The 10,567-nt window shown below is 41.8% G+C and overlaps 2 pseudogenes; one reads left to right on the plus strand and one right to left on the minus strand.

Annotated features, from left to right (window-relative positions):
- The first annotated feature begins 507 nt into the window (after positions 1–507).
- On the plus strand, positions 508–2,367 carry LOC147433320 (uncharacterized; annotated as a pseudogene).
- Positions 2,368–2,379: 12 nt separating this feature from the next.
- LOC147433321 (uncharacterized) lies at positions 2,380–2,893 on the minus strand (annotated as a pseudogene).
- Between the last annotated feature and the right edge of the window lie 7,674 nt (positions 2,894–10,567).

A 10,567-nucleotide genomic window follows, 5' to 3' on the forward strand; every position in this document is an offset into this window, starting at 1 on the left:
TTGGTTGTTATTGAGCTTATGATCTTACCTCTAAGTAAATATAGTGGATTACCTATAGAATTCACTAGGTTGTGATTGAGAGAAAGCTCTTACCTCCTAGTGAATATTAGTCATGCATAGTACTTAGGAGTCACATGGATGTTATCGAGCTCATGCTCTTACCTCTATGTTGATATAGAAATTAGAGACCTCAGTTATTTTAGGGTTGATTGATTGTGTTTGAGCAGTAGCTCCTACCTCCAAGAGACATAGATAGTGGAATGTGAGATGACTCCATCGCTCATCTAGGTTGTCTTGAGAAAACGCTCTTTACCACCTAGTAGCCAGGAATGATATATCCATTGGTGATCTTCCCTAAAATATTATCTTAACACTATTCATTCATCATTTTAATTTAGCAAATCATATCTATAACCTTTTATCTTTCTCATTGCACTATTATGGTGAAAAATTATAATCATAGTGTATTTATTGATTATAGGATATATTTTGTTGAAGTCAGAAAGCATGGTGCGAGGAAAAGAGTGGTCGTATGTGGAGGAAAAAGAGAGAGGCAAAATAGTTTTGTTTGTGGAATGCAAACATTGTGGGCATAAGTGGCACGGCAACGCAACTCGCATCAAAGAACATCTATTCGGCACTAGTCCCAATGTGAAAGAATGTGGAGCACCACCTAACGACATATGGGTTTATTTTGCAGGGTATGTAAAGAGATGCAAACAGGCAGGACTTCTTCCGAAGAGACAGAAGGGTATGAAAGGTGCATCATTCATCAACATAGAAGAAGCGAGTGTAGATCAAGAAGACATGCGAGCTAACCAAGGACCTTCAATGGGAACAACCCGAACACCTCAAAGTCCTTATACTTTTCCAAATGGTACCATGGGAGGGATATATGCAAGTCTCGGGACATCCAGCAGAGCCGGTACGCCTGGGACTCTACACAGCATTCACTCAACAGGACATGCTCAAATTGCATCTAAAGTGGACACAAGCCTTCATGGCTTGTGGAATCCCATTTAATGTCATAAGAAATCCTATTTTCAAAGATACCCTAATGTCAACTGCAAAAACAGGATTCATCTATCCTGATTATAATAAAATGCGAACAGAGTATGTGGACAAAGTCAACAACAATACATAAGCGATTCTCAGGCGAACAGGGCTTGACTTTGTTCTGGTGTTTGGATGTACCATAGCCCTTGACGGATGGACCAGCTGTAAGCAAAAACCATTGATTAATGTCATGGTAATTTTTCCCAAAGGTGCCATGTTTTTGGAGGTCATTGATACCTTATTGAAAGAGAAGACATCTCTCTACTTGACAAAGGTATATGAGTGAGCTATTGCTTGACTGGGTGGACCAAAGAATGTGATAGCTATTGTTACAGATAATGCTTCAAACTACAAAGGAGCGGGTTTGGCCATTATGGAAAAGGATTCAGAAATTACATGGATTGGATGTGCAACTCACACCCTAAATTTACTCCTAAAGGATATGGAAAAATTATCATTCATAAAATAGGTTCTTATTGACGCCAATCACATAGTCAAGTTTATATGGGAACGTCAGTTTACATATGCTTTTTTTGCTCCAAGTCTCCAAAAAAAGCACTTCAAATTTTTTGTGCCACACGGTTCGCTACATCATACTATGTTTTGAATAATCTCATTGAAGTGCAAGCGGCTCTTGCAAAAACTGTTGCAGATTGTCGTTGGGAGGCTTGGCCCAGCAAGTATCCAAGCCATCGCGAAGCAGCTAAAAAATGTGTGTCCTCGGTGCAATCTCCTCTCTTTTGGTGGAACATTGACAAACTTGTTGGGGCTAGTAAGCCCTATGTGGAACTACTAAGGGTTGTCGACACATATAAGTTTGTCATCGGTAAGGTTTATTGGATCATGTCTGAGGTGTTATGTCAAACCAAAGAATACAACCACTACAATGCAAGAGAGAGATCACATATCATGCATCTTGTGGAAAAACGATGGGCTCAAATGTACACACCATTGCATGGTGCATCATTTTTCTTGGATCCAAAGTTCCAGATGAACGGACAAGCCTCCAACAAAGAGGTGATGAGAGACTTTAGAAACGTTTGCTCGCAGTTGTTGCCAGGTGACGATGGCATGGATGCATTCCAACAGAGGGTGGATTATGCCAACAAGGAAGGAAATTTTGGAGATCCTTGGGTTCTTAATAGCGTAAAAAAGATTTCAGGCCCAGTATGGTGGAAAGAATATGGAGGAGACGTAGTTGAGTTACAACATGTAGCGACCAGGGTGCTTTCGATCGCAGCATCTAGTGCTAGTTGTGAGCGCAATGGACTTTCAATGGTACCGTTGCCTTGGCACGACCTGACCTCCTAAACAGTACATCTTTCACAAAAAAGAGGGACAACACTTGTGTATGATGACGAGGTTGCATGGGTCTAAACTTCCCATGTTGGGCGGCATTGGATCATTGCTAGAGATTGGTACTTCCAAAGCGGCAGACACTTCGGGTACATCCTTGGGCTCTTCTTCGATCCTTGGTCTCTTTCCCTGTTGCTTCATGCTTTTGTAGAGGACCTCTACTTCCTTCATGCGGTCCATGAAGCCATTTTTCCCTTTAATTTGCTTGTCAAGGGTTTTTGCAACTCTGCAAACTTGCCCTATGATTCGACTCACATCGTGGACCAACTAACCACCTGTAAGGACTTCAATCCCACCTGAAGCACCAAAAAATCTTGCAACTAGTGCTGCATATATAGCATAACTCATCCAAAAATGATTTGTATGAGGACTCTTGCAAGACTTCCTGGAGGCGATCACTTCGTAATCCATAAAGATGAGTGCATACAAATTCTTCGACATATTTGCGCTCTACTTTTGTTATCTTGCCTATAGTACCCATAATGTGCGTAGAAGCTAAAACAAAAAAACAAAAAATTGAAACTTCTCATCAGTATAAGTGACATGTAATACAACACATTCTAATCATTCTTTACAACACAACCAAGAAGCAATTACCCTAAACCCTAAACCACAGGTTCACATGAATGTAATTTATGATTAATATAATAAAGAACATGCACACAATTATGCATGATGTTAATTATGATTTTTCATATAAAAAAGAAATATGTTATGATTTTTCGAATCAAAAACCTCGCATGTATGAGATATTATCAATACGAATGTGACGAAGTCATACAAATACGCATTACAAAGGTTAATGTAAAATGTGGTGTCACGTGTGTATCCCTCTCATTGTAAGGATCTAAGAAAGTCCTAAGCACCAGACATAGGGGTTTTATTCCCGTTGTAAGAGCAAAGGATAAACATTCGATCCAGATGCCGAGAAAGATTACCCTATAAAAATCATTAGCTCATCAAAAAATGTTTTTTTTTCACAAATCGTGTCTGAGAGAAACTCCTCACATTGTAAGAACCGAAGATCGTGACGCGCGGAGTAGTTTAAAGATTACACTTTTCTCATTATTAAATCTACAATGTAGATCTGCAAATCATGTGGTCCATGACTATGTATATTGAAAAGTGTATAGCTTAAAGACTCACTGGATAAAAAATTTATTTGCACAGATCATGTCTAGGAGTATCTTCTTCCATTGTAAGAACCAAGGCTCAGACACAGGAAAAAGTATGATTTTTTGTAAGTTCACATTCCATCGGAGCTTATTTTACCTAAAGCATCATACAAAGTAAGAGTGTAGTGAGACATATCAAACAAATGCACATGCTATCTAATGGTCTCCTAAAACACCGTACAAAGTATGAGTGCTGACAAGCATATCAAAACAATGTACGGTGGTATCTAAATTCCGAAAACATTGACTCAAGTAAGAGTGCTCCAAAGCATATCAGAACAAGAGTCAATGTTTTCTAATTTTTTTTAAAATTAATGTGGAAGTAAGATATAAAATCAGACAAGCCATAGTAATTTCTACATCCTAAATTTAAACTGTTATGTGACTAAGAGGGCTTGAAGGTGTATCAGTGACACATACGATAATATAATCACATGAAAGTAAAATTTAAATTATTTTTTATAAAAACGCAAATGTGAAGAGAAAAGATGCTTACCAGTACGCGAAGCTGACCTGCTCGAGAGTATGAGGTAAAGAGTGTGAGCTGTAGACAACTAGAGAACTCCAAAACTGAAATCGATCAAAAATGTATCGAACAATGACGCGGGTTTTTTTTAATATAAATTTAGCGTATCGATCGATACTGTATCGATCAAAATTTTATCGATTGATACTGTATTGATTGATAAACTATCGATCAATAGATTATAAATTATTTGAAATTACCATGTATTATATGATAATACATGAATAATGACGAGTTATTTGATATAAATTGCATCATTCGGTCGAATAAATGCAGCCCAGCCATAGAACACTTTGGAGAATCTTCTGGAAGGTGATGTGACCAGGGTAATGGCCAATAATGGGACCATTGTGGAGATCCTCCAAAATATTCTCAACTTCATGAGGGGAGATACACCGTCTCATAACACCATCTAGTCCTGACTTGTAGAGATGGCCTCCCGTCAGAGTGAATGGCCTAGACTTCAAAAGAAATCTTCTCTTTTGTAGTGGAGACGCATTCTCAGGGTACAGACCATGTAAGACATTGCCGTACCATTCCGAGGTGGTATCCACCTTAAAGAGACTGCTGTCATAGAAGTCATCTGCAATCTTTGTTGCTTCTTGACCTGTGTGAATGCAAGAGAGGTGGTCAGCAAGGACATGATGTTTGTCGGGTCTAAGTAGCACCTCAAAATAAAACTCTTGAAATAAAAATAGCCACCACCATACTCGACCTGCAACTTGCAGCTTATTAAGCAGATAGCACAAGGCATGGTGATCAATAATAATTGTGAAGTGGATCCCTAAAATTAAATGAAAACATTTTTGTAGAGCATACACAATAGCCAAACCTTCCCGTTCTATGGTGCTATAGCTACGCTCTGCTTTGGTGAGCAGGCAACCTGCATAGTGAATAGGGAGATCCAGGTTGAACTCCTTACTAGGCTGAGTCAGCACATCACCCATAACCAATTGATTGGCATCAATATTCACATGAAAAGGGATAGAAGAATTGGGAGCCACTAGAATAGGTGCTTCAATGAGTATTTTTTTGAGGTATGGAAATGCTTCAGCCTCAGGTTTTGACCATTGGAAGGGTATAGTAGCACTAGTGAGTCGTGCCAATGGTTGAGCCACCTATGCATACATGCATATAAACCTGCGATGATAGCCTGTGTGGCCTACAAAGCTATGAACACCTTTTGGGTTGATTGGATGTGGTAATTTCAAGATGGCCACTATCTTCTCTGGGTCAGGTGCTAAACCTTTAGCAGACACCATATGGCCTAGAAGTGTGCCCTCAGTGACCAAAAAGTGACATTTGTTCCGATTGAGCTTTAGGTGTGCCTATCTGTACCTCGTAAAGATAGTAAGGAGCTGAGTGAGGTGCTCCTCTAGATTTTTCCCTGGGGTTGAAAACTGAGCACACAAGAAGGTTGAAAAATTGTCCATGAAGATCCAAAGATGATCCAAAGCAAGGTACAAAATATGAGATATACTATGCGATTGAAGGAAGGTGGAGCATTTTTCAACCCAAACGATATTCTAGTGTAAATAAAAATACCCCAAGGAGTCAGAAAAGCCATTTTGATCTGATCACCTAGATGGATGCCCAACTGATTGTATCCACTGAACCCATCCATGAAACTGTACAATACATGCGTTGGTACATCTTTGAGAGCACACTCAGTGAAAGATGTGGGAAAATCTTCTGGGATAGTTACCTTGTTCAGGGCACAGTAATCTACGCACACATGGATTTTATTGGACTGCTTCTTAGGCACTATCACCATGGGTGATAACCACTTAGAGTGCTCCACAGGTACAATGATCCTTGACTCTTGCATTTTTTCTAGATTTGACTTGATAGCTTTTGCATACTTTGGGTTGAGCTTGAAAGCTTAGCCCCTTCAACCAGAGGGATAGCATGGATACCCAATTTCGGTGGGATCCCTTCCAAATCCTTGTAGGACCAAGCAAACAAATCTTTTAAAGAGTGATTGAAAGAGACTACCTGATTGAGTAGCATAGGATGCTCCCATAACCAAGCGGCTAAGAGGATATTTTGAGGGTTGTCAGGGTCACACAAGTTGACTTCTGTGATCGGGTCAGGAGGTGTAGCTGGAGAGGGTGCCTTAGAAAATGAAGAGTGAGATGCCTATTGGAGCTTCAAGAAATCATGGGCTGGTGTTTGATCAATTGGAAACTCCGCATACTCCTCTTGTAACCATCCTGGTGGAAACTCCTTGAAGGGTAAGTCTTCAGACACAGCAAAGTGCTTTGGAGTGGGTGGGGCGTCAGACCTTGGGGGTGTTGAGGGAAGAGGTGGACCGTTGGTGAACTCATGCAGAGGAGATTTATTTACCCTTCTATGATGTTCTATAGGGTCACCAAGACTGACGACTTCCATCAGGGAAACACTTGAAGCATGATATCAGGGACTAACACACTCGCTTCTGGGATTGACACATTTCCTTTCAGATGACTTGGGTCATTGGTTTTAGCCTGAGGTTTTGGGACAGAGGGTGCATCCATAGGCAAGGCTTGAATAGAGACCACATAGCACGACATCGATGTGGTAGCTTCCAACCACTGCAATAAGTCGACCTGTTAGGTGGGGTAGGCTGCTCGAGGTCGGGGTTGGTGGACTGTTCTCACAAAGACTTGTGATGGACAACTGGATCCATGCCTCCTTCAAGTCAAATTGGTTGCATGGGGGAACCAACAGTATGTATCCACTGTTACCATATACATGTGGTAGTGATGTGTGTGAACACACTAGGACCGCCGGGGCATTTTTTCCCTCTTTAGGAGGTTTTTTCCCCCGTGCATTGTATATACGCCCATCACTCTAGGGCTATCTATCTTTCCATTGCACACTAAGTTATACACTCTCTATTGTGTGCCTTGAGCTTCCTTCGTCTTCTCCAAGCTGTGTGTGTTTCTCTGCAACCCTAATTCCAACAATTGGTATCAGAGCAGGTCACGTCCTCCCGGGCTTAGTCGCCAGCTGCTCCAGCACACGCCTGCTCACTTTCTCCGATTTCAGTGAGCTTTGGCAAGCGTTCGCAGGTCGACAAATATTTTGGGTGAGCTCGAAGAGCTCGGTCTGCTCAGAATTTTGATTTGGGCTCATTTCGGCCTCCGTTTCCACTACGGGCAGTACTGCACAGGCTATTTCGTCATTTTGTGCAGATTTTCTGTCAGTGCCGTTTTCTGCATAACAGGTGCCTTATAGTCTTCTACGGTTTGTGCTATATAGCACAAGTTGTTCCCGCTCCATTTCTCCTATTTTCGGGCAGTTTTCACATCAGGTGCAGCATTTACCATGGCTGACAACAACAACACAGATGTGTTCAAGATGTTTGCTGCTGAGGACAGGTTGGATGGGGACAACTACCCTATGTGGGCTTATATGATGCAACATGTTCTTGTGTCAAAAGGTGTCTGGAACATTGTGCAGGGCATTGATGTACGTCCTGGTTCTGAAGATGTAGGCGATGTTGAGGATGTTGCAGGTCTTGCTGCAAGGATTGCAGCTGTTAGAGTTGTTTTGCCTACAGCAGAACAAGCTCGTTGGGATGTTAAGGATGCGCAGGCTCATGCATTGATTGCGTTGTCTGTGAAGCGCACCATTATTCCTCACATCCGTTCAGCAAAATCTGCAAAACAGGCTTGGGATATTCTAGCAGGTCTTTATGCAAGCCGCAATGAGGCTAAAATTGCTTTGCTGCGTAAAGAGCTAGAGTCGAAGATTATGCATGAGGAAGATGATATGGACACTTTCCTTGCTAGTGTCAAGGATATCAATGAGCAACTCATTTCTGCAGGTGAAGTCATTTCTGACAGTTCCCTTGTGCAGACTGTTCTTGATGCCTTACCAGATTCCTACCAGACTTTTGCTAGTACTTGGAGACTGATGACCCAAGGAAATCCTGAAGTTGTCAAGTTTGATGCATTATGCACATTGCTGTTGCAAGAGTCACTTTCTAGAAAAAACAGGACTAGGCAGCGTGCAGTTGAACAGGCTTTTATTGCTTCTCAAAGAAAGGGTGGTAACAGTAATGCAGCCACTTCTTATGGTTCTGCTGCGAGTGGCAAAAATTCTGTTCCTAATGCTTCTGCTGGCAGCACTTCGTCTGGCAATTCTGGTGATAAGGGCAAAAAGAAGATGCGTTGCCATTATTGTAAAGCCAATGATCACTTGATCAAGTCGTGTCCTAAGTTGAAGGCCAAAGAGGCTAAGAAGAAAGAGGGTGGTTCCACTGCAAATGCTGGTTCCACTACAAATGCAGCCATTGTTGAGTCTTCTGTGAAAGGAGATTGTGATGCTGATGTTGATGCAGAATGGGCTTTTAGCGCAGAGTGCACTTACAATCCTGCTGTCCATGATGCATGCTTGTCAGTTGCTGCAGATTCACATGTGTGGTATTTCGACAGTGGTGCTACAAAGCACATTACCTCACATCGTGAATTGTTTACCTCTCTCGAGTCTGTCCCTCATGGGAATTCAGTCACTTGTGCCAACAACGCCTCTTATCCAGTTCAGGGAGTTGGAAAGATTGTGCTCACTGCTGCTAATGGCAGTTCCTTCACACTTGTTGATGCACTTTATGTACCTGGGATCAAGAAGAATCTCTTGTCTGTATCCGCACTTGCTAGACTTGGACTTGTAGTCAAATTTGTGGATGACAGATGTACAGTTCATGATCTCAGTTTTGGTGATGAAATTGTTGCATCTGGGCTTTTGTGCCGTGGGCTGTATAAGCTCACTTTGTATGACAAGTGTGGACAAAATTTTGCAAATGCTGTTGCAGATTCAAGGGCTATTTCAGATGCAAAACTTTGGCATGCACGTTTTGGTCATCTGAATTTTGCCAGTTTGCTGCGTTTGCAGAAATCTGATATGGTTGCTTCTTTGCCGCCTCTTGAAGCACCTATCAAACATGTTTGTGAAGGCTGTATTCTGGGTAAAATGCAGCGTTCTAAGTTTCCAAAGGATGGTTCAGTTAGGGCCACATGCAGGTTGCAGCTTGTGCATAGTGACGTTTGTGGGCCCATGCAAACTCCGTCCTTGGGCAATTACCTGTACTTCGTGACTTTCATTGATGATTACTCCAGGCATGCGTGGGTATTTCCGCTTAAAGCGAAGTCCGAAGTTTTTATGTGCTTCAAACAATTTTTGGCTATGGCTGAAAATGTCTCAAAATGTACTATGGGCACCCTCCGTTCCGATCGAGGGGGGGAGTATATGTCTCATGAATTTAATGCATTTCTGGCTAGTCGTGGGATAAAACACCAATGTACAGTGCCTTATACACCTCAGCAAAATGGTGTTGCTGAGAGGAAAAACAGGTCACTAACGGAAATGGCACGATGTATGGTCAAAAGTCAAGCTTTGCCGCATTCTTTTTGGCTTGAGGCCATCATGTGTGCCACTTATGTACTTAACAGGTGTCCTACGAAAGCTTTGCAGTCTATTACTCCATATGAAGCATGGCATGATAGAAAACCTTCTATTGAGCACATGCGTGTTTTTGGCTGTTTGGCATATGCTTTGGTGCCACAAGTGCAGCGCAGAAAATTGGATGATAAGGCTGTCAAATGTATTTTTGTTGGTTATAGTGCTGAAAGCAAAGGTTACAGGTTGTATCATCCGCAAACAAAACGTATTTTGGTTTCACGGGATGTAGTGTTTGTGGAAGATTCTGTTCAACCCTTGCTGTCATGTACTAGAGACAGTAATGTAAGCTCACAGGACATTTATGACACTTTGTTGCCTCTTTTCAGTGGTGGAAATACGAATGTAAGTTCCAATGAGGCAAATGTACAGCCTATGGGGGTTTCTGAAAATGTTTTAGAACAGCCTATTACTGATGCAGATGTACATGATGTACTTGATGAGGAAAGGGCTGAAAATGAGCAGGCTAGAGGTATGCCAAAATGGCTGGTGCACACTTTGCGTGACAGTAAATTGGATGCACCTTTATCTAGTCGTACTCGTTCAGGCTCTCGCCATGCATCTTATGCATCAGATTGTTATGCTTTGGCTGTGTCTAGTTTACATGATGTTGAGGAGCCTCTGTCTTTTGATGAAGCACAGAATTCAGAAAATTGGATTGCTGCCATGAAATCAGAATATGATGCACTTATAGAGAATGACACATGGACTTTATGTGATTTGCCTCCTGGCAAAAAGGCCATTGGTACGAAGTGGGTTTACAAGTTGAAACGCAAGCCGGATGGTGAGATCGATCGCCATAAGGCTCGACTTGTTGCAAAGGGTTATGCACAACAAAAAGGCATAGATTATGAAGAGACTTTTGCTCCCACTTGTCGTATGACTACTGTGCGTTTTCTATGTGCATTGGCAGCTCATTTTGGTTGGGATGTACATCAATCAGACATTGTTACTGCTTTCTTGAATGGTGACATATTTGAGGAAGTTTATGTAACGCAGCCTCGCGGTTTTG

This window comes from Adiantum capillus-veneris, chromosome 20 (genome assembly GCF_014529385.1).
Source record: "Adiantum capillus-veneris isolate H3 chromosome 20, ASM1452938v2, whole genome shotgun sequence".
Classification (NCBI taxonomy): Eukaryota; Viridiplantae; Streptophyta; class Polypodiopsida; order Polypodiales; family Pteridaceae; genus Adiantum; species Adiantum capillus-veneris.